Source organism: Leptinotarsa decemlineata, unplaced genomic scaffold (assembly GCF_025532065.1).
Source record: "Leptinotarsa decemlineata unplaced genomic scaffold, Ldec_3_MD MMD2_P_RNA_scaffold_6, whole genome shotgun sequence".
Lineage (NCBI taxonomy): Eukaryota > Metazoa > Arthropoda > Insecta > Coleoptera > Chrysomelidae > Leptinotarsa > Leptinotarsa decemlineata.
In genome coordinates, this window is record NW_027412533.1 from 12,623,184 (window position 1) to 12,646,118 (window position 22,935).

At 33.3% G+C, this 22,935-nt stretch overlaps 1 protein-coding gene across 2 annotated transcripts in view; it reads right to left on the reverse strand.

Moving 5' to 3' along the window:
* Positions 1–14,763, reverse strand: part of LOC111503344 (uncharacterized) — a 66,523-nt gene extending 51,760 nt beyond the window's left edge. Inside the window, exon 1 of one of the 2 annotated variants that reach the window (XM_074170006.1) lies at positions 14,496–14,763. The gene's annotated coding sequence lies outside the window, so the exon portion shown is untranslated. Of the gene's footprint in view, positions 1–7,631; positions 7,789–14,495 lie in introns of those variants that run through there. The other variant, XM_074170005.1, reaches the window with a different exon arrangement.
* Positions 14,764–22,935: the final 8,172 nt, after the last annotated feature.

Sequence of the window (22,935 nt, forward strand, 5' to 3'; positions counted from 1 at the left end):
TTCTAATGGAAGCTAGATGTGACACACTGTATGATTTACTATAACAAACCACTGCTAACACATTTAACAAATATCCATATATCGTGTAATATGATCTCAATGATACCAGACTCGATATCACAAAACAATGATTTGTTGATGTTGAATGTAGACTAGTAAGTTTACAGTATGCTGGATGTTCCAGTAGATTTCAGAAGAACCAAAAAATCTGTTTTCTTGTTTGATCTTATCAATTCGAACGTAGAAACATATATTGGTTTTTTATATTATTTTTTTCTTTTAATGCATAGGTATGTATCTACCTTTACAGATCTGGTTCAGACAATGTTTGCAAATATTATGAATACTCTGACCTGTCACTTGATGAAAATTAATAATACTCCCAACCAGCAAAGTTGTTTTATAATTCCATGGTGTTGCAACAGTTTTATTTTATTAGTATTTTATAATTACTTCCAAAATGCTAATTGACTGTATTAGATGATCGGTCAACACAATACAGTTGTAGGCAATAAAAGTGTTTTATAAATTTGTCAAAGAAACGTTTATGAAATAAAATTAAAAAACCATTATAAAATAGTCAGGAAATTATTACAGAAACGTTTCTACAACTAACTTATAAAACTTATTTTCCTATAAAAGTGAATTGTTATGTAGCAGTTTTATAACACTTCTGTGAGATTTTTATGATAGTTATAAAACTATTTCAAGCTTATTTTATAACTGTTTCCTGTAGCTTTAATGAAATTATTTTATTAAAATGCTTTCAGACACAATTTTATTTTCATTACCATATTGTCACTTCAATGATAATTTCCCAACTATTTTATAGTATGGTATATTTACTACAATTCCAAAACACTAACATAACTGTTATAAAATCGAATTGCTTTTGCCAATATATATTTGCTGCCACCAAGAATAAAATGCAGCATTTGAGAACAACCAGCTGACATCGATTCCTAATTACAGCTTTGGAAAATTCTTCAAAATTTTAGTTGTATTTAGTAACAATATTTTTGTTAAGTTATTCAAGTGGGGCACCATCGATGTCGTGGTGGAAATTAGTTCTTCAGCAACTTCTAAATATTTGATTTTTATTGGATACAGGTACCCCATAAGTAAATTCAATATTTTCAAGGCATTGGGTTTAGTAACTCAACCTTATTATTCACAATTTGGAAGACTGTAAAATACAAAGGGTTTGCACTTTCAAGTTTCAGTTTTTAGTTATCTATTTAGGAAACCTGGATATTTTGTTATGAGTGAAGAAGTTTCGTGTTACAACTCTTTAAATGATGACAAATTCAGGTACAGCAAGGTATGCTTCACAGACAGTATTCAGAAGTAAACTCCTCGAATAACTAATAACTACTGTCATATAGATGGTGTCCCATAAAAGATACATAACTCTGGCTTTTTCACACTTTTTGTGACAAATTGTTTGGATGAAAATAACCCTGCTTGCTTTTTGGGTTGCATAGAATTGATAATTTTTTTTTGTTCTGTATCGTCATTCTTCAGCATTCGTTCTAATAGTTCTTCTTCAGCAATTTGTTAGGTCATCAAATGACTTTGTTTTAGTTTATACATCATTGTAAACCAACTGGCTTTGGGCATAGAATTGTGGTTTCGTATTAGCTTATCAGCATCAATTTTTGGCCATGAGGGTTGGTTATTATTTACCCATGACGACGGAACTATGGTGAACATATATACCTAAAACTTAGATAAAATAAGTCAAATCCAGCTTCAAAAAGACAAAACTATCAACTGAAAATATAGGCCTGAATTATCAAATATCTGGTCAATTATTGAAGCTAATTAAAATATATATTCTGACATCAAAAACTTACCCGTCATTTCCACTAAACGCACGACAAATTAAATATCAACAATATTTAATCCGCGTTCATATAGGTTATGTCTAATATAACATGTATTTAGCATTAGACAACGAATATTTATCATAAAAAAGGTAATATGTGATGAATACAAGTAATTTATATTATAAGAGTCACCAAAGTGTCATTTATTAGCAAAAATGTTGCCAACTAACTTATAAACAATCACATTAGTTGTGTACCGACAGCAGAGCCACAGCGGAGCAGAAAGGCAATCAAATATTAATAGGGCCGTATTCATAGTATTCTGTGTAAAAAAACCATCAAAATAACGGGATGCTTAGTTGTGTTTCGAAAAAATATTTCATATAGAAATGAGTTGTTAGGGTTGGATGGGAGTTCAGTTTTTAGCAGCTAAGCCATAGAAGGTGATTCACGGAATTTAATTAATTTGGGAGTATCTAGGTTTCCGATAATTTTGTGATTTGAGCGTATGCGTTCGCGTTCAAATTCAATTGTATAGGTTCGCTACCCGCTTTCTATAATTAATTCGTGACAGTGTTCGTATCCATAGGTATTCGTTAGTGTAAATGACTTTGATGTTGGGATGTTGACCAATTGACGTATGATTAATTTTTGTGGTGGGTTCGAATACTCTATTTGTAACAAATATTTTTTTATAATCTTTTGTTTAGTGAAAGAAGGGATAATGGTTGGTTTGGGTTAGTTTGGTTTTGTTTCAGTTATTTCAGAAAATCCATCTATTAAAAAATATACGGTCGGAAATCTTAATAGTGGGTCTAGAACGGTTTGGTGAGAAAACTCCAGTAATATGAGGTAACACTCTTGCAAAATACTTCCATATTTTTAATACATTGTAGCTTACGGCCAAAAAAATATTGAAAACTCATTTTTATAAATTATAATTATTTGATACATTTTGTCAATAACTAATAATCAGTTTCTATTGTTACTGTATTCAATTCTAATTCATCCTTAATTTTAGACACTATGATATGCATATATTAGTGTATTAATTTATACTTTCAATTTGATAATAATTCCATTGTGTGGATACTGTAGTGGATTTTTCTGTTTGTATCCCGAATATATAAATAAAAATAAATAATAACTCAATGGCGGCCATTTTGAACATTTATTGGGGGGTATATAATAGTTTTAGATTCAATTCAAGATGCTTCAAACAGACGAAGAAATGACTTGGTGTTCCATAAAAAAACTTTCTGGAAGCTTTTTGAGTCGCCCTGTATATTGGAAATACTAAAAAACACTTTAAATTATCCCACCTAACCTAGTGCTTCAATTTTTTCTTGCGAAAATCAGGAAAATGTTATGATAATGGTTAAAACCCGTTGTTTAGCCTTTATAATCGATGAAAGAAACTTTTCAGCCAAAACATCAAAAACAGATAATATTTATCCAAACTATATGTGAGAAATCTTTTATTCATACTAGCACTTTTGTAGAAACCTAAAGCTTTAAAAGTAGTCCGACTCTGCCGCAATACCATCACTCCCAGAACTAAGTGTTTCTTAACAGAAACACTTAGTTCTGGGAGTGATGTGAACTAAATATCACATATCGTGATATTTACAGCTGAAAAGTACATAAATGTTATAACATTATATTATTTAGAATAAAGTGAGTTAAGTTTGCGACTAGAAAATTAATACGTCGGCAGAGTGAATTTTGTATAATTAATAATTTTACTGAAAACATTTATAAATGAGTGGCGCGCTTAAATTTTGCTAATAATAGGCTATATATTTGTCAATAAAATTTCATTTGCAGTAAAAAAAATCTTCGAAGCATAAACAATGTCTTTAACAGTTTTATGAGTGCAGAAGTAGAATTTTAAAATGGCTTCAACCTTTCTATTTGTTAGTTTTCAGTTGGTGACATATCTATTATATTTTCCTAGTGTCCAATACAAAATTACTTCATGCGTCTTCAAGAAAACATTTTTAACACTTTTTCATTTTTATGTTATCGTTTTCGGCTGTATTATATTTTATAACGCCTACTTGAAACTACTAAAACACTCTTATAAAATTGTCTTCTGATTATTTTATAAGTATCGCTTAAATATGTTGCAAAAGTGCAGTAAGGGAAGTCTTTACAAAACTACTTTTTAAGAGCGTTAGACAAATTTTATAGTAACTGCCAAAATGTTTATAAAACAGTTTTGTAGTGTTTGTAAAAGGCCTTACAAAATATTGATAATAACTATGTTTTATAAAACGGTGCCAATTTCCTATTTATAGCAGTTTTATAAACATATTGAAAACATTTCTGGGAGAAATGCAGTTTTATAATTTGTTTCTCCGAAACGTTTCCGCAACTATTATAAAATACGAAATTGCTGATTCTATCAATGACAATAATTATAGAATATTCAAAATGAATTTTATTTAAACGCGTTTCGCTTCATCAGTACGCCATTAACCAAGTTGGCGTTGAAAACATATTTTAAACCTTCAAATCTGAATCAGCGAATACAAAATATGTGTATGGAGTTATTGGCTGTTAATAAAAGACATATACCTTCATCTCACATTCTTGTTCAAATGTTTTCAAGTTAAGTATGAAGCGACCTAAAAAACAAAAATATGAGGAAATTCGTATTATAATATATCTACTACTCATAACTTAAGAAATTAATCGCATATGAGGATTCCTGTAAGGTGTTTGAAACATTCATATCTGCTTACAGCATGACCTAAACACTTACTTCTTCATATACAATATATGAAGAAATACAGGGTGTTTCCTAACTACGGTACGAAACCTCAGAGGGTGATTCGATAAGTTGTTTTAAGAAAATATGGAATTCCATGAACGAATGTCCAGAGTTGCTTCGTTTCTGAGATAAAGGGCGTTGAAGTTAAAAAAACGGTATTTATAAAATATCATAAATATTTCACTAGTTCGGACTTCCATTGTCTATTATATAAAATGATTTGAAATCCCTGAAACAAGTAAAAAAGAATAATTAAAAAAGAATAGTTGAAAATAACAATTATATTAAGCAACAATAAACCTGAAATGAAATGATAGTAAAATAACCTACAAGAAAAAATATAATAATTGAATAAATAAAAATTAAAGGAATGCAAAAAGAAAATAATAAAAATAAAAAAGTGTAGAGATTCCAAGTCACGTTAGTTCACGACGTTTCGATTGTTGGTATCTACAATCGTCTTCGGGTGATGACCCGAAGACGATTGTAGATACCAACAATCGAAACGTCGTGAACTAACGTGACTTGGAATCTCTACACTTTTTTATTTTTATTATTTTCTTTTTGCATTCCTTTAATTTTTATTTATTCAATTATTATATTTTTTCTTGTAGGTTATTTTACTATCATTTCATTTCAGGTTTATTGTTGCTTAATATAATTGTTATTTTCAACTATTCTTTTTTAATTATTCTTTTTTACTTGTTTCAGGGATTTCAAATCATTTTATATAATAGACAATGGAAGTCCGAACTAGTGAAATTCATCACGAAACATTGTCAATCACCTTCAAACAATCATAAATATCGTTACACCGATTTGGTTGAAATTTCCTACAATTATTTGAAATAATAAGGCGCCTATTTAATCCTAACTAGATTGAAATTATTATTATTATTATATGTGTTTTCTTCATATCAAGCTTTGTTTTTGAAAGAAAAAATAACTTCTAAAAACTAACTATGGTCAACATAAAATAAAAACCAAAAGTAAATAATGAACAACATCGACTGCAATAGATTTGTCATTGATTGTCTGACACGTTCAAAAATACCCGGAGTATTCCTTATGACATTGTATTTGTCTATTATTCGATTCCTCAAGTAATTCACATCTAGTACATGAGTGTTATAAACAAGAGCCTTCAGATGACCTCATAAATAGAAATCTAGAGGATTCATATCAGGACTACGAGCTGGCCAACTTTGAGGTCCTGCACGTCCAATCCAGCAATTAGGGTAAATCTGTTGATTTTGCTGGTAGAAAAAATGAGCCAATTGGAGAGTCACCAATCATTCCTACCCAAACATTCAGTGAAAATTGTTGCTGAAAATGAGTTCCTCCAATAACGTGGGAATTTTCCTCGGCCCAAAAATGGTCATTGTGAAATTTCATAATAGCATCTCGTGAAAAATTTGCTTTATCCGTAAATGGAATATTTGGTTAAGAATTAATCCTGCGTGAAAATCCCGAGGTTGTAGAGCTTGGACCGCTGTATGTGATATGGGTATAGGAGGTTTCTTTTTAGAACTGTCCATACGGTTTTTGGGCTGACTTCCAGCTGCAGTTTTCCTGATACTTTTCGCATCAAGTATATCTTCCTCTATGTCAGTCGTAATTACAGTTTCTGGTCTTCCACCACCTGCATTTTCATTAAAACTCCCAGTTTCACATAATCTTGCATGTATCGTTATAAATGTTTTACATGAAATCACTCTGTTAAGATACCTATCATGGTAAATTATCTGTGCTTCTTCCGCATTTCCATTTGCTAATCCATAAATGAAGTGCATGTCAGTCATTTCAGCATTAGTAAAATTATTCATGATGGAATCACTGCTAATTGACAATTTTGACTTTCACTGATGGATTATATTTTTAGGAGTCATTAATTTTTGGGAAAGAAAGTATTAATGATATGCAAAGTGGTTTCAATTTTTTTCTCGAAAACGAAGCTGGGTATGAAAAAAACACAAGCGACAAAAAAGTTGTTTTTTAATTTTTTCAGTTGATTAATTTAAAAAAATAAAAAATTACATTAAGAAGTCAGTGGCGTACTTTTTTCCCAATATTGTTGACCTAACCCTAACAATTTCAATCTAGTTAGGGCTGAATAAGCGCCCAATTACTTCAAATTACTGAAGCAAATTTAAAACAAATCGTTATGAGGACATTTATGATATTTTATAAATACTGTTTTTTAACTTCAACGCCCCTTATCTCAGAAACGAAGCAACTCCGGACATATGTTCATGGAACCTTTTTTTCTTAAAACGGACCTAACGAATTACCCTCTGAAGTGTCGTACCATAGTTAAGAAACACCCTGTATAATATCAACAGTGAAACAGTTAACTATTGGGCATACTATAACTGATGAAAATATTTTTATGACCACTTTTCAAAATCGTACAAAAAATAGACAATATAACTTGAATATTCAATATTACCTAAAACATTAAAGGATTAATATCAAATCAAATTCGAATAATTTGATAGATTCATTATTTCAATAACCATAATTTATTATTTCACTCTTGTCAATAACTAACAGTGGATACCACTAAAACCATTACCATTACCCATTAAAAAATATAAGTATTTTGTTTTCGATATTTCGTATGAATAAACGATGGCGTCACCTTGTATATATTAGATATTTATATTCGAAAAGTCAACCTCTATTCTAATGTTTTGAATAACTACGTACCATAAGTACTAGCATTTTATGTACCTATCTACACTAACATGTTTATTAGTCTATGAACAAAGACTCATTTTTAATGTATCCTGGACACGTGATATCCGTAGATTCAGAAGACCGGACTAAGAAAGCTCAGTTTTAATATTATGTTGGCTTCTTCACTAAAAATTTGTGTCTATACCTATTACAACAAATTATCCGAGGAAGGTCTTCCAACAATCCAAATCAATATCAAAGTGTCATTACGAAACAGATTGACGACGGTAAGTTTCCGCTGACAATTTAAACAAACTACAAAAATTATAGGTATAATGAGTACATACACATCTCACGAGAGCAAACCTCCCAATCACTCACTTCACCAACTATACTGCTAGTGCCATTTGCAGTTACTTCATTGAGTAGCCGATATGAAATTTTATCATCGATCCCACAGACGGAGAGTGGTCACGTGACGTTCACGCGCAGACCACGTGCTCGGCTCAGCTGATTTTGGAATTTTGATTAGTCACAGGTTTAGACAATACAAAGTGCAGACGGACACTGAGGCTGTTGCACCGTTATGAATTAATTACCCAGCGTGGCACAGTTATACACGGAGGTCAATATAAAGATCGAAAGTAAACAAAACAATTAAATAATAAATAATCGGTATGAAGCAATCTTGTCAGGAACAATGCTATAAGATGAATGTAACATTAATGGCGTGAAATGCCGCGAGTGATATTCATGACATCTCTTTATTTTTTCCTGAAACGAAGAAATATCTCGGTCAAGTAGTACATTTTACGATGGAGTTGGAAGGTCATATATGATGAAGAGAATAAAATATAACTGTGTTGAATAGGTACTAACAAAATGTGAGACAAACTCATCACCACTGATCCGCAATTTCCATCTTAAAATGACAAATGTCCCAGAGGAGTATGGAAAATAACACACTACTCACTCTTGTATAAATATTCATTTTGTTTTACTCAAATTATTAATTCATTTGCATTTCAGGCCACAGCATTTTTAATTTATTCACTTTTCACTAACTCATCTGCTGTAAAATGATGATACCTTATTCATTCGCCTTCTTGTAGATTTCAAATTTGTTAACACGTCTGTATGCATGCATATATTCATAACCACATTAAATCAATTAATATTTAACTGATCTATGCTTCGATAATTTTTTTGAGCGATCGTCACTCAAACTGTATAACAATCAAGGTATTATCCGTTAGCCGAAATTGTCATAAGATATTTCAATTTTTAAACTTGGAACAAGTCTCCGAATAAGACAAATAATACTGGGGACCCGTACCACACGTAATCACTCCATATATGTTTTCTTACAGTTTAGCTAAGCAACATATTATGATCACGCGATGTTCAATATTACAATTCTGTTGACTGGGATGGTCTTCGGCTGTTTTTGTCAGGTTTCTCGAATGGAATAATGAAGTCATTCTGATCGGTATGGAGATTTGTACATCTCATACCAGGACAGCAAAACAGAACAACATACCCTGGTTAACAAATGTTGTACAAATGTCGCTTCTAAGCAACGAACCTTTCATAATATTATTCAAGAATTCCAACAATACACGAAATAGGTACAATCAAGATTTCTCCAGAAAGACAAGACCGAAATTCATGAATCTACAATTTTTGAATACTTCATTTTCATTCTGATCATTGTTGAAGCTAGTAAGTAGTAATTAATCGTTCAGTTCATTTCCACCACTTACCAAAGACGAAGCACCTACCTCACAAGAAAAAGACAGTATTTTTCTGGAATTGTTTAGCGTCAGTACAATATTGACCTATTGAGGAAATAAACCTCCATACGAAACGTATGTCTAGATAGCTTGATAAGCTTAATATCACCCATATTTGGAATAATGCAATCGAGAAACATGGAAAATCAAGAGCTGTTGCGCTTGATATTTCTAAGGCCTTTGACCGTGTGTGGCATGAGGGTTTGCTGGTCAAACTTCGATGCTAGGATGGCTTTGTGTATGTCTCTTCAGCTTCCTAAAATAACGTTTCCTGCAAGTGGCCGTCGATGGATATCTCTCGAATACTTTGGCCATCAACGCTGGTGCTCCCCAGGGATCCATATTGTCTTCAACCCTCCTTTTATTGTATATCAACGACTTACTGGAAAAAACCAAGAAGCCAATATATTGCTTTGCTGACGACAGCACACTTGTCTCGTCATTCCATTTGGATTCCAGAACATCGGCTACGGAGGCACATCTTCACCGGCAGCAGGAGGTTGCATATCTTAATGAGGATCTAGAAGTGATTTCCAATGGATGTGAAAGAAACCAGGTTCGATTCAATGCCGCAAAAACCCAGGCATCGGTTTTCTCCAAGAAGATAAATGTCTCCGAACCGGATATAATAATTTCAAGTCAAACAATTCCGCTTTCTGCTTCGATAAATTTGTTGGGGATTAAAATGGACACCAATATGTCTTGGCACAATCATGTCGCTGGAATTCCAATGGGTGCTTCTCAAAAGCTTGGAACACTGTTCCGAACCAAAAAACTGTACACACCTCAGCAACTTTTGATGCTTTATAAAGCTCAGATCAGGCATTCTTTGGAGTATTGTTCTCATGTATGGATCTCCCCCCCCCCCAAACATACTCTAAAGTTGCTGGATTCCATCCATAAAAGTGCCATCCGCTTGATTGGAGACGCGAACATCACGTGCAACCGTGATAGCCTGGAACATCAAAGAAGGGTTGGAGATTCATCTACTTTCTATAGATACTTTCACGAGAAGTGTTCAAGTGACTTGGCACATCGGATTCCACCAAGAGCGGTTCATATCAAAAATACGCGACGGACTGTTGCTGCTCACCGTTTTGAGGTTCAATCCAGTACACCTCGAACTTCACTGTTTAAGAACTCTTTCATTTGAACAACGGCGTTTATGTGAAATAAACTTCCTGAGAACGATTTTTCAAATGAATTAAATCTCCAGCGATTCAAATCCAATGTAAATTGCTACTTTCGCACAGGCATCACTCTGAGAGCGCCTCAAGGATTTTTCTGGATACTTGTGTTTTGCCCTTGAATGCCAGATATTGCGTTATGTCTGTAAAAAATTGAACAAGTCCCTTTAGGATCAATGCCAAAAATTCCATTAAACCTGATAGAATCGACATTAGACTTCTGCCAATGCAATGCACGAGTTTCGTAAAAGCGAAATGTTTACCCTGAAAACAAAATAATTCATGAAATCATCTATTCAATGAATCACATGTTGTGTTGCAAGGAACTTTCCTACAATCAGCTTTGCAGATAACACTTTGCGTGTTACAGTCGCAAGTGACTACTAAAAGAAATCACGACAGACGGAGATCTTTCTCTTCTATTACCCGTCCTTAATGTGGAAATTTGTCGAACAACTATATAGAGAGCTGTTTCATGAAACTCTCTGGCAAAAGCGGTTTTTCATACGTCATATAATCGCTTATCCTGCCTCTAGTCCATATCTTATGGAGTTCAATGATCATTTTAGCGAGAGTTAAACTGACCCACCCGACACTGTCGAAGAGCTAATACTCCGAAACCGATTTTTTGGTGGTCATCCCGAACAAATGAAATTAATTTCAGATTTTCATATATAACAATTCACTTGCGATAAATCTTTCAAACGCAAGACGTTGTACAGGTGTCTGATGGTTCTGCACGACATCAGCTGAGTTAGTTGTCGTTTTTCCGTCGGGTATCTGCCAGACGTACTTACAAAATCGCAGGCCTCATATAAGAGGCAAGGGTTTGATATTTTTACCAAAACTTGGGCATTTCATAAGCCGGAATTCTGCGGAATATATAAATATTTCTATGCGTCACGTCATTTCTTTGATAGCCGAATTATAACAGTATTCTCTGAGAGTATGTAGTGGTTATGATTATGTAACTTATCAAGATATTTTTTTGAGCATTGGACATTTCTGGATGTGAATTTTATTAGAAATCAGTAGATGGATCATTCTAAACTTTGATATACACAATTAATCATGTCTCAAGTGTTAAATGATTTTTAAAGTTCTTTTTGGAGCCCAAAACATTTGCAAGCTGATGGGAGTTGCCCGAAAACAAAATTCTATATTTCATGGCTGATAAAAACTGAGCATGATATACTGTATACTGTATAAGATACATTTTGGTTCATATTTCTTGAATGGAATCTAACAGGGTAATGTATGGAGGTGTTTTGGGCATATATAATCAGTGTGACCCCTCCATTTTAGATTTAAATCAATTTTAACTGTTTATTCTTTATATGTCATCCAAAATTATATCGTCAGGATTGAGTGTCGAATTTTGACAACTGTTGAAAATCATATTTTGGGTCTTTTTTACATTTAGAATACTGAACCATGTAATCACAGATTATTAAATGTATATGAAATATCTGTGAATTAAACCTTTGAGAGGTTATTAATGAAAAAAACAAATAAATGGGGACCTGGGGATACCTGTATCAGAATGCATTCCACGTAATGTTGCAGTTTCGCATAAGATTTTTTGGATTCGATTTTCAAGGGAACACTCAATCCATGGTAGTACATCTCTACATTCGTCATAGAAAAAAAAATAGATAAAAAAGTGTGATTCAAACAATAAAACGTTACAGACAGATCAAGAAATGAATCACACGCCAGGTTCCACCTTTCCAAAGCATCAACTATTGAGTTGATGAAGTCAAAAAGCGCCGTGTCTATGACTTATTTTTCAAAAATCTGTTTTGAAAGCTTGCAAATCTTCCTAATTAGAAATGTATCAGTCTATCTTGAAAAACGTTTCCAGAGCAAGCAAGCATGATTGAACGGTATTTAATGTGGCTGATTAGATATCTGGATATTTTCTTGCATAAATTTTTTATGTTAAAGTATAAGTTAAACTGCCAACTGTTGTTTTATCATTCCACATGCCTTCACTTTCATGACAAACTTACGAAAAAAAACCTGTATGAACTGGTACACGGAGTAAGATTGCACGAATGGGTGCCACGTAAAGATTGGAGGTTGTACTGTTTTCCGGAGACTTAAAAAAATGGAACAAGTCAGGCGACAGTAAGAGAAAAAAAAGATTGTCTTTCTCAAAGTCATTAGTTCTTAACCGATGGATAATTGTTTAATATAATCAATTTTGTTAGGAAATGAAAATCAATTTGTGAATAATGTGTCATTCATTGAAACAACACGAGGCAAAAAAGCCTAAATAGAACTGCTTTCTAGAAACTTATAAAGAACTGCCTGCATATCTGAAATGCAAAAAAATCATGAAGTAAAAACAACATCATCTCTCAACCTTCATATCTGTCACTGACAACTGATGCAATCCTCAGGTATACTAAAGGCAGATATTGACACATTTTAAAATGGCATATTTTATTGGCATACTGTAGTGTACTGAAATATTGTGAGAATACCAATAATGGAAATCAGAAATAAATGCACGTCTATGAGCGTTATGAGATTGTATAACGCTGCCTCAGTTCCCTTTGTTGGGGATGATTCAAGATTCATTCGTTATAGAATAGCAAGCGAGAGTGGACGTGAGAAATAAATGAGAGTGTTTGATTTCATAGAGTGATCACCAGAAGATAGTTGAGAGAATAGGAGGGATCGAACGCATACTATAGCTGGGTTTTTTACTAGGTACAATTCTGGTTCTGAAATAACCATTTTTATCGTTTTTAAGCTCTCCTTTCTCAGGTGCCATCACAATCGATGGCATTTTTGGAAGGAGGCAGAACGAAAAATCATTGAAATCATTGTTGAAATGTTTATCAAAATTGGTAATACTGTCAGTGTTATTCTGATGCCGGCTGAAAACCAAAAAAATGTGTTTGTCATATATGTCTAGAATCAGTTCGTATAACCATTCTCCTGCAGAAAATATAGGGGCAGCAAGACTTCTATTCACTCTACGAGTAACTCTATCATCAGAAGAAAGCATATTGTTGGGTGAACTGATAAGACATTAATGTTCAATTTACATTGATGAAATATAAAATATCGACTATCTGTACATCTCTCCTTTCGTTCCTGATTTTTTCATTCGTTTTATGAAGTTCATGTTTTAGATACCGTTGAGATTTCTTGAAAAAAGTGTTAACATTTCATAGACTTTGTTATATTTCATTTAATTTTTAACGCAGAATTTGATACAAATTATTTGATCCGGACAAAGTAAACAATGAATACGGCTAAACCCGTGAAATCTATAAATTTCCGTTATTTTTTAAAAGTACCCCGTATATCATTGTCATTATCAAGTGACTGTTTCGTTTTCCATTTGATTACCATAACTACAAAACATTAGCATCATAGCTATCCAAGGCACACTTGTTGCTGGAATATACAGAACAATTACAGAAATAATTTATATTCTGAACTCGCTAATCTAACATTTCATGGCGCATATTTGTTGGATTGTGAGCCGAACGAATGAATCGTATTTTTTGTAGTACCTATTTCATCACATTTTTGTTTATTTGTCTACAATTCAGTTCATGGTGATTGCACAGTGTGATTGAATACAAAATATATAGTTTCTTGGAGTTGTTTCATTTCGACTGCCTTCAATACAATAACCCAGATAATCCAGTATTCTCCTTAGTAATATTTAATTTGTTTTTTCAATACAATCGCAAATAAAATATTAGCCTTAGATCCTACAAAAAACCTTTATTCTGGTCCAGAATTTTCTCAGAAATCCACTAATGTTGAAATATATAGGGTGTTTCAAATTTCATTTTGATACACCTAATATTCTAGAAGTATGACATAAATTCGTTGATACCCGTTATGAGAACTGAAATATACTCACCTGAGAATATGAGACTGTGGAGTATACGAAACCAAGATTTTTAATTTCTCGAATCATTTAAAATGAAAGGGTTAGTTATTGTACATATAAAATTTGAAATTATCATACTACTCACAGTTGAGAATAAGAACAATTTTTTTTCATTGGAACACTTGTGGACTACATATCTGTGCAGAATTGTTTATAAACTATGTTGTGTGACAGTAGTTTGGGTCAATGTCAATGAATGCGTTGACAAAATATATAAAATTATAGTTGGCGGTTAACGTTATCCAGCCTGGTATTTTTTTCAAAAAGAGTCATTCTAAAATCCAACAAAATAAATTCACAGAGACTCACCTGTTTGGCATCAAATGAAAATTAAATGAAAATTAAGGCAGAAAATATAATTTTCCATATAGATACACAATTGTTATCACAAAGTAACATATGAAAAATAATTACAAGTGTACGATATTTATTGAGTAATCATTCTATCGCGTTTCGAAATGAAAAAGTGCTACATGTGCTACATGCCAGTTCGAGGGAATCCGGTGTAGACTTATGAATAAGCCCGATAACACTGTAGAAAGCTTGGTCTATAAGTTTTCCACTGTGCCGATAACGACGACAACGCGACAACTGATAACTGATCGCAGTTCGCATTCTACCTACTTGGTGGTAGAATGGTTGGATTTGTCGAAGGATTGGGCGTATTAGTGTAATATTTATTTATTTATTTATATCGCGTATATGAAGCAGTGGCACAAGTATAGTTCGAGTAAATGATATAGTGCAACCTACCTTCCAACAGCTCCCCTTTAATAATATACTTAGGGCGTTAACTAATTTCGTTATTCAATAATCATTTCTGATTATATAAGTTATAAGAATCATAATAACTATATAATCTGTATATGTATAATAAGATTATATATATATATATATATATATATATATATATATATATATATATTTATATATATATATATATATATATATAAAATATTTCGTTTATATAGTTGAGTGGGAAAGTATAGGGATTCAAATAACAGGGTGATAATTGAAAATACTTCCGAATACTACTTACTCACATATATATACAATCGATCGCTTCAAAAACACATCACTAACTTTCTTCGAAAGCTTCTGATAAGTAGCTTCAAGTAGTTGGTTTTTGGTACTTTGGTTTGGTACTTTGTATTTCATCTTTCCTCAAATTTTTATTCAATACATTGATGAGCTGTTGCGAATGATAGGAAGCGTTGTCAAGAACTATTACACTATTCGCATCCAAATTTGGGATCAATGTGTTTTCAAACCATTCCTCAAAAATATTAGCTTCCATGTTCTTATGATAGTCAACATTGCAGTCCTCAAGTTTTTTACCACATAAATTCAAAGAATTCGGAACCCATCCTTTACTTCCCCCGCAATGCACAATGATTAGTCGCGATCCTTTGTTTGCAGGCATGTTAGGCGTACACATTCTCGAACCATCAGTCCACCCTTTCGTAACTATGTCGTGAGTGTCATACCAAGTTTCGTCCAAATAGAAAATTTGCCGTTGTTCTTGTCTATATTCAGTTATTTGTTCTAAGTATTTGTTACGCAATTCCACTATTCTTCTGCTTTCCATAACTGCTTGACGTTTGTTTATTATTTTAAATCTAAATCCTAGTTTCTTTATCCAATTCTGAAGAGTTTTAACACAGCAGCTCACGTTATGGCCGGAAGTATTCAATTTCTTCCTTATGATTTCAGTTGTAGGAATCTCATTGCTTTTTTTTCAATAATTTTATTAGATGAACATTTAAAGGTTTTGGTAATCCCGTATCACATCGCGTCTTGCGTTCATAAGGTTTGTTTTCGACTATTTTACGTACAGTTGAGAAAGGAATTTCGGTCAAATCTGATGTTGCTTGTAACAGTTTGTTTCCCTCGAAACCAAACTTGAGATGTAGATTCTTATATACATTGAAACATACTCTCTGTGTTTCAATATTTAAATGCATCCGAATGTTATTCACTGGTATCTCTTTTTCGCATTGTTCACCATCGCTATTGGAATCACTACAGAGGAAAAAGTCTGCGTTGTTATCACACTCGTTATTACTATTGGTACTTGTCCAAGGACGCCACATTTTAAACAGATAACAAAAATTTTAAGTTTTAATTTTAAGTTTTTAAGAACTGCACCAATATCGAGTTTCAACACTAAAATCGCGATAAGTTCCTGAACTGAACATTGACAACACGACGACTCGCATTCTATTCGTCACCGCAACATGACTTCAAATTTAATTTTATGACTCTTCAGCCAATCATTGAACTCGGTTAGTAAAAATCATCCAATACGAACCGCCAATTCTTCAGTCCTTGTGGACTAGTTGATAGCGGCTTTATTGTTTTTTTGGCCTTTGAGGGCGCCGACACTTTAAGTATGCACAATACCAGGTACTTCGACTATATAATAATGCTAAAAGACCCAGTAGTCCGACTATCTCCACTTTTTGGTAATAAATCACAGCGCGCATGATCGAATCGTGATGCGTCGTGAATTGCCTTGACAACAGCAACGTTTTCATGTTAATTTTTTTTTATGTATTTACCGCTTTTGGCCTATCAGACTGACGACGTTTCGCTTGTGAAATCATGATAAAGGTAATGCTTTCACATATATTTGTGGTCATTTCATTTTTTTTAATAAGCTCAAGTTTAACATATGTTTAGAATTTGGAAAAGAAAAAGATGTTCTCAATATGGAAAATACCTATTCCCATTTCAGAACCTATCCAAATTCTAATCAGGATAAATCTGGGAATTTTGTGTCCCCATACACCTTTTGTTGAATTTATAGATTCGTTAGTTAGGGAATCATTTCAGTCATCTCTTCCCACAACTTTCGGTGATGCAAAATTTTGAAAAAAATATAAAACAGCAGTGTTTAACAATCACATTTCTTCATCCTTGTAAGGATTTTCCAATGGATTAGGTATTTGTTATTGTTGTTTGTGAGAGTTCAGATATTTTTTTCCAACAAGTTTATGAACAAACAGTCTGAAAACAAATGAAAAAGAAAAAATTACAAACTAGTGAACTTGCAACATTTTATTGGTAGCACCCGCTACCAATAAAATATCGGCCGATTTTATACCGGTCGTCCAAATTCCAATAGTGAACCACATGTGGGTACGGGACCTGGCACACACGCCGATCGGTGATCGTCGCCGGTAAAATACCGGTGAGCAGCCGTCCACTGCCACTGTATCGCCGGCTGTACCGGAAAGTAGTGGCGTACATGACTAAATACACTCTTGTATACTCACCGGTTTTTTACCGACCATTCCAGTCTCGAATGCTCGGTGAAATTGTAGTTACTACGCATTAACTTCGTTTTGGTAGTGCGTGCTAATTACGAGTGTGATTAGCACGCACGAGTGTGTGAGTGTGCAAGCACCCGATACCAATTTTATACTGGCCGTCCAAAATCGGTGTGTGTGCAATAGCGTAACAGAAATAGATAATATCGGTATTTCGTCGTTTTTGGAAGTTATTTTGAAGATGGTGATAACCTGCGTTGTTTGTGGATTTTCGCAATCCTTGCATGTAGATGTAACATTTCACAGGTAAACAAAAAATGGAGCATGGGCGTAACCCAGAATTTTCGATCGAATTAATAGTTGATAATCATTAGAATTTTCTTAACATATTTTCCGCACGCCCCTGGATCCAATCCAGAGGATTATGTCAAAGACTACAGAATTAAACTTTGATTATGTTAACAATTCCCTCAGTTTCCTTGTCCTCACATTTTACTGTGAGATAGATGGATATCCTGGTTGTCTACAAATCTGTTGTGTTTATATACGGAGGGCAACTCTACTTATTTTTCATTACTCTGAGATTCATTTAATAACTTCCCGCTTATGAAATGTTTTCAACAGCATCAATGTTTATTAAATGAATACAAAAAATTGTGTACGTTGCGTACACAGACATGTTTGAGGAGCAGAAAAAAGAACGGCAAAATAAATTTGCCGTAAGATAGAGAGAGATATGAATATTGGCCCATCAGCTGAGCGCGGTTAGGTTAACATTCATGAGCGTAACATTCGTTGAATAATACGTAAACATTGATTTTTTTTCATCTGTTATTATTATTTAGTTATAAAGATTTAGGTATGTTTTAACACTGATGACAGTTTTGGAATTTTTTTTATAAAAACTGTGAAATTGGAAATACAGTTTTCAATAATATAATAATATAAATGATAAATAATGATATTCTTGTATACTATCTACCCTAGATAAAAAATAGTACTTTTTATAGGTTTAATCCTATGAAGGCGACATCACAATATTATGTATAGTCGAAGTAACTGGTATTGTGAATACTTAAAGTGTCGGCGCCCTCAAAGGCCAAAAAAAACCAATATAGTGTAATAACAACGCAGAATTTTTCCTGTGTAGTGATTCCAATAGCTATGGTGAACAATGCGAAAAAGAGATACCAGTGAAGAAGACTCGGATGTATTTGAATATTGAAACACAGAGTATGTTTCAACGTATATAATAATCTACATCTCAAGTTTGGTTTTGAGGAAAACAAACTATTACAAGCAAAATCAGATTTGACCGAAATTTCTTTCTCGACTGTACGTAAAATAGTCGAAAACAAACCTTATGAACGCAAGACGCGATGTGATACGGGATTACCACAACCTTCAGATGTCCATCTAATAAAATCATCGAAAAAACATAATACGACTGTTACAAAAGCAATGAGATTCATACAACTGAAATCATAATGAAGCAATTGAATACTTCCGGCCATAACATGAGCTGCTGTGACAAAACTCTTCAGAATTCGATAAAGAACCTAGGATTTAGATTTAAAATAATAAACAAACGTCAAGCAGTTATGGAAAGCAGAAGAATAGTGGAATTGCATAACAAATACTTCGAAAAAAATAACTATATATAGACAACGGCAAATTTTCTATTTGGACGAAACTTGGTATGACACTCACGACATAGTTACGAAAGGGTGGACTGATGGTTCGAGAATGTGTACGCCTAACATGCCTGCAAACAAAGGATCGCGACTAATCATTGTGCATTGCGGGGGAAGTAAAGGATGGGTTCCGAATTCTTTGAATTTATGTGGTAAAAAACTTGAGGACTGCAATGTTGATTATCATAAGAACATGGAAGCTAATATTTTTGAGGAATGGTTTGAAAACACATTGATCCCAAATTTGGATGCGAATAGTGTAATAGTTCTTGACAATGCTTCCTCATTCGCGACAGCTCATCAAAGTACCGAATAAATTTTCGAGGAAAGATGAAATACAAAGTTTTTTAATGGATATCAATTTGTGTTTTGAGGATAACTTTACCAAAAACCAACTACTTGAAGTTTTACAGACAAAAACATTTGAAAAAGTTTATGTACTTGAGAGTATTGCTGAAAAGTATACACACCATACTGAGACTTCCCCTTTCTTTTTGTGTTTTCAATCCCATCGATTTGGGGAAATCATCAGGCGTAAAAATAATTTTTGAAAAAGACTATATGGAGATTGAACACTTCCATATTAATGGTGGAAATAAATTCATTATTGATTTAAATGACGACAGTGATAGTGAACTATACCTACATTTCTAGGAAAAGAATTAACAGTAAATGAAAAGAAATTTTATTATCAGATAAAAACCAAAGGATATGTTTAAGGACTGAAACAAGGAAAATATAGATCAGTTTAATTTTGTGCTGTGAACTGTGAGCAATATAGAAAGTGAAAGCAGTCAAAGCAAACGCAGATGACGAGAAGTGTTCACAAAATTCTTAAAACATTAAAAGAAAATGAAGGTAATTGTGATATAAAGACATATCTAAAGATATGTCACTTGGTGATCACTTGGTGATCGAAACACGTGTAGAGGTGTTCAAAATATCGATTTGGTGTTACGAAAAAACTCCAGTAATATTCAAATTCAGCTTGATGATGCACCAAATATGCTATTCGTAGAAATTCCTTTTGTTCTTTTTCCAAAATGAAATCGCAACCTTACAAAAAGTCGCAATCGAAATAAGTTCCGATGAATCGATGCCCAAAATATCACGACGTGTTTTATTGCGCACATGAACAATAATTAATGAAGAGAAGTAGAAAAAGTGATCTTATAGGAAGAGGAGGAATTGTTTTGTAGCGGAGAAATTACTTGAAAAAAATTCGAGGGTATCGTCTTGAAGGTAGAAAGATTTATTATTTAGATGAGACTTGGTTGAATCAAGACCATACTGTCCCAAAGGCATGGCAAGATTTAGAAATGAAAAATTTGTCGAAAAATTTTTGTTGAAGGCCTCTCAACAGGATAAAAAGAGCCAGCTGGCAAAGGACGTAGGCTCATAATAACTCGTTTAGCCAGCAATTCGGGTTTTTGGGAAAAGGCTTGTTACTCTTCAAGTCCAAAAAAAATAGCGACTACCACTAGGAAATTGTTTTAAAAGACGTCGTTATGAACGATGCCTTTTACAACAACTGCCTGGCAAAAAGCTGATATCATCAACCGGCTCTCTCAAAAAAATTCACCATTCGACAATAATATGTTAATCCAGTTACTCAATATCCCAAAGAAACATATACCTCGGTTGAAGAAATATGTTGTCGACGAAATGGCTCGTGAGAGGAACATAATTGTACACCGCCTCCCTCGTTACCATTGTGAGCTAAACCCGATCGAGCTAAATTGGGCTCAAATAAAAAATTAAGTGCGGGGGAAAACTTGACTTTTAAAATGGGTGAGGTAAAAGACTTACTAGCTACTGTGATAGAAAATGTCACACCAGAGTCATGGAAAAAATGCATTAGACATACTATAAAAGAAGAAGACAAAAAGTTGGATCTCGACACTAAATTGGAGATTGCAGTTGAACCATTGAATATTACCTTGAAAATTAGCGATCGCGATAGTTGCTCATCAAAAGACGAGTTTTCTTCAGAAGATAATTAATAATACAATACTGTAATTTTAAACTTTTTGCGGTGATAGTGGTATATGTGATTATTTCTTTTTTCGGTTAATTGCAGAATTTCACAAAAAATTAAGATAGACCACTTAGGGACAATTTTACATAAATTAAATGCAAACTTGTGCTAAAATGACTTTATTGATTTTTTTGTGAAATTTCGAATTTCGAACACTGTTCCGAACCAGCAAACTGTTCACACCTGGGCAACTTTTGATGCTTTATAAAGTTCAGATGAGACCTTCTTTGGAGTATTGTTGTCATGTTTGGAGCTCCACCCCTAAACATACCCTGATGCTGCTAAATTTCATTCAGAAAAGAGCCATCCGCCTGATTGGAGACGCGAACATCACTTGCAACCTTGATAGTCTGGAACATCGAAGAAAGGTTGGGGATTTATCTCTCTTTTATAGATACTTCCATGGAAAGTGATCAAGTGACACTTGATTCCACCAAGAGCGATACATATCATAAATACGTAACGGACTGTGGTTGCTCATCGTTTTGAGGTTCAACTCAGTACACCTCGAACTTCACTGTTTGAGAACTCTTTCATTTAGAGAACTACGTTTATGTTGAATAAACTTTCTGAGAACGTTTTTCCAAAAGGATTTAATCTCTAGCGATTCAAATCTAATGTGAATCGCTACTTTCGCACAGGTACCGCTCTGATAGGGCCTCAAGGATTTTACTGTAATGCTTGTGTTTTGTCCTTGAAAGAAACTATGGCGTAGTACATACAGAAAATGAAAAACAAAAAATAACCCTGCTGGAATCCCTGGAAATCGATAAAAGTAAACAATCAAATTTCCTATTACACAACCAAAAACTTGCCACCGCAAAATTCATTTTCATGACTCATTTCTCACAATAGTTCACTCGCTATGTACCTTTTGTAGTAATTTCTATTAAGTAAGGTCAGTAATTTGTATGAATTGCCTTTTAAATTAGTTTTGAGTACCAGTCCACTGAGGAAACTAGTGTTGTAGTGAAACGTGTATTGGAAATGAAGTCTATATTGTGAAGAGTTATTATTATCAAGAATAGAATCAAAATAGATTAAGACGTACCTGATCTTTAATATGATTCAGTTTAAGCTTTGCTCTCCTGTCACAGAGAAAAACTTTGCTCAAAAAGTGGGCTTTTTGAATATGCTTGATTGGAACACAACAAAATTTTCCAGATAAAGTTTTGATCCAATGTATTTCCTTCCAATTTTTAATAATTTCTCCAGTTTTCTGTTGCCTCAGAAATCCAATACATATACATATACGCATATAAACAAAAATAAAAAAGAAGACAAACCACAATAGAATTATCAAAAAGAGAGTGGAAATTCATTAAAATAGAATATATATTTTCATAACTACAACATACATACAATTCACACAAAAATAATTGTGTAGTATTTCAGACTGATTAGAAAAAAAAAAGTTAAACAGTAAATTTTGATGAAATGAAGGCTTACCATTGGGATGTGCTTATGTTGGCAGATACGCTCTCAGAGAATAAAATGCTCTTTGTTTTAAAAAGATGTACAACTCGTGTTTTTCAGTTTGTACATACTTTCTGGATCTGAACATATTTCCAGATATTGATCTGCATGGTTTCATGTGCTTTGTGTCCCAAAACCAATCCTGAAAATAGTTGAAATACCCTATCCTTATTTCTAATATTATAGTTATGAATATTCTCATGTCTAAAAGCATGGTGAAGTTAGAATGCCAACATTTATGAATAATTTTCTACATGATCCACAAGGAT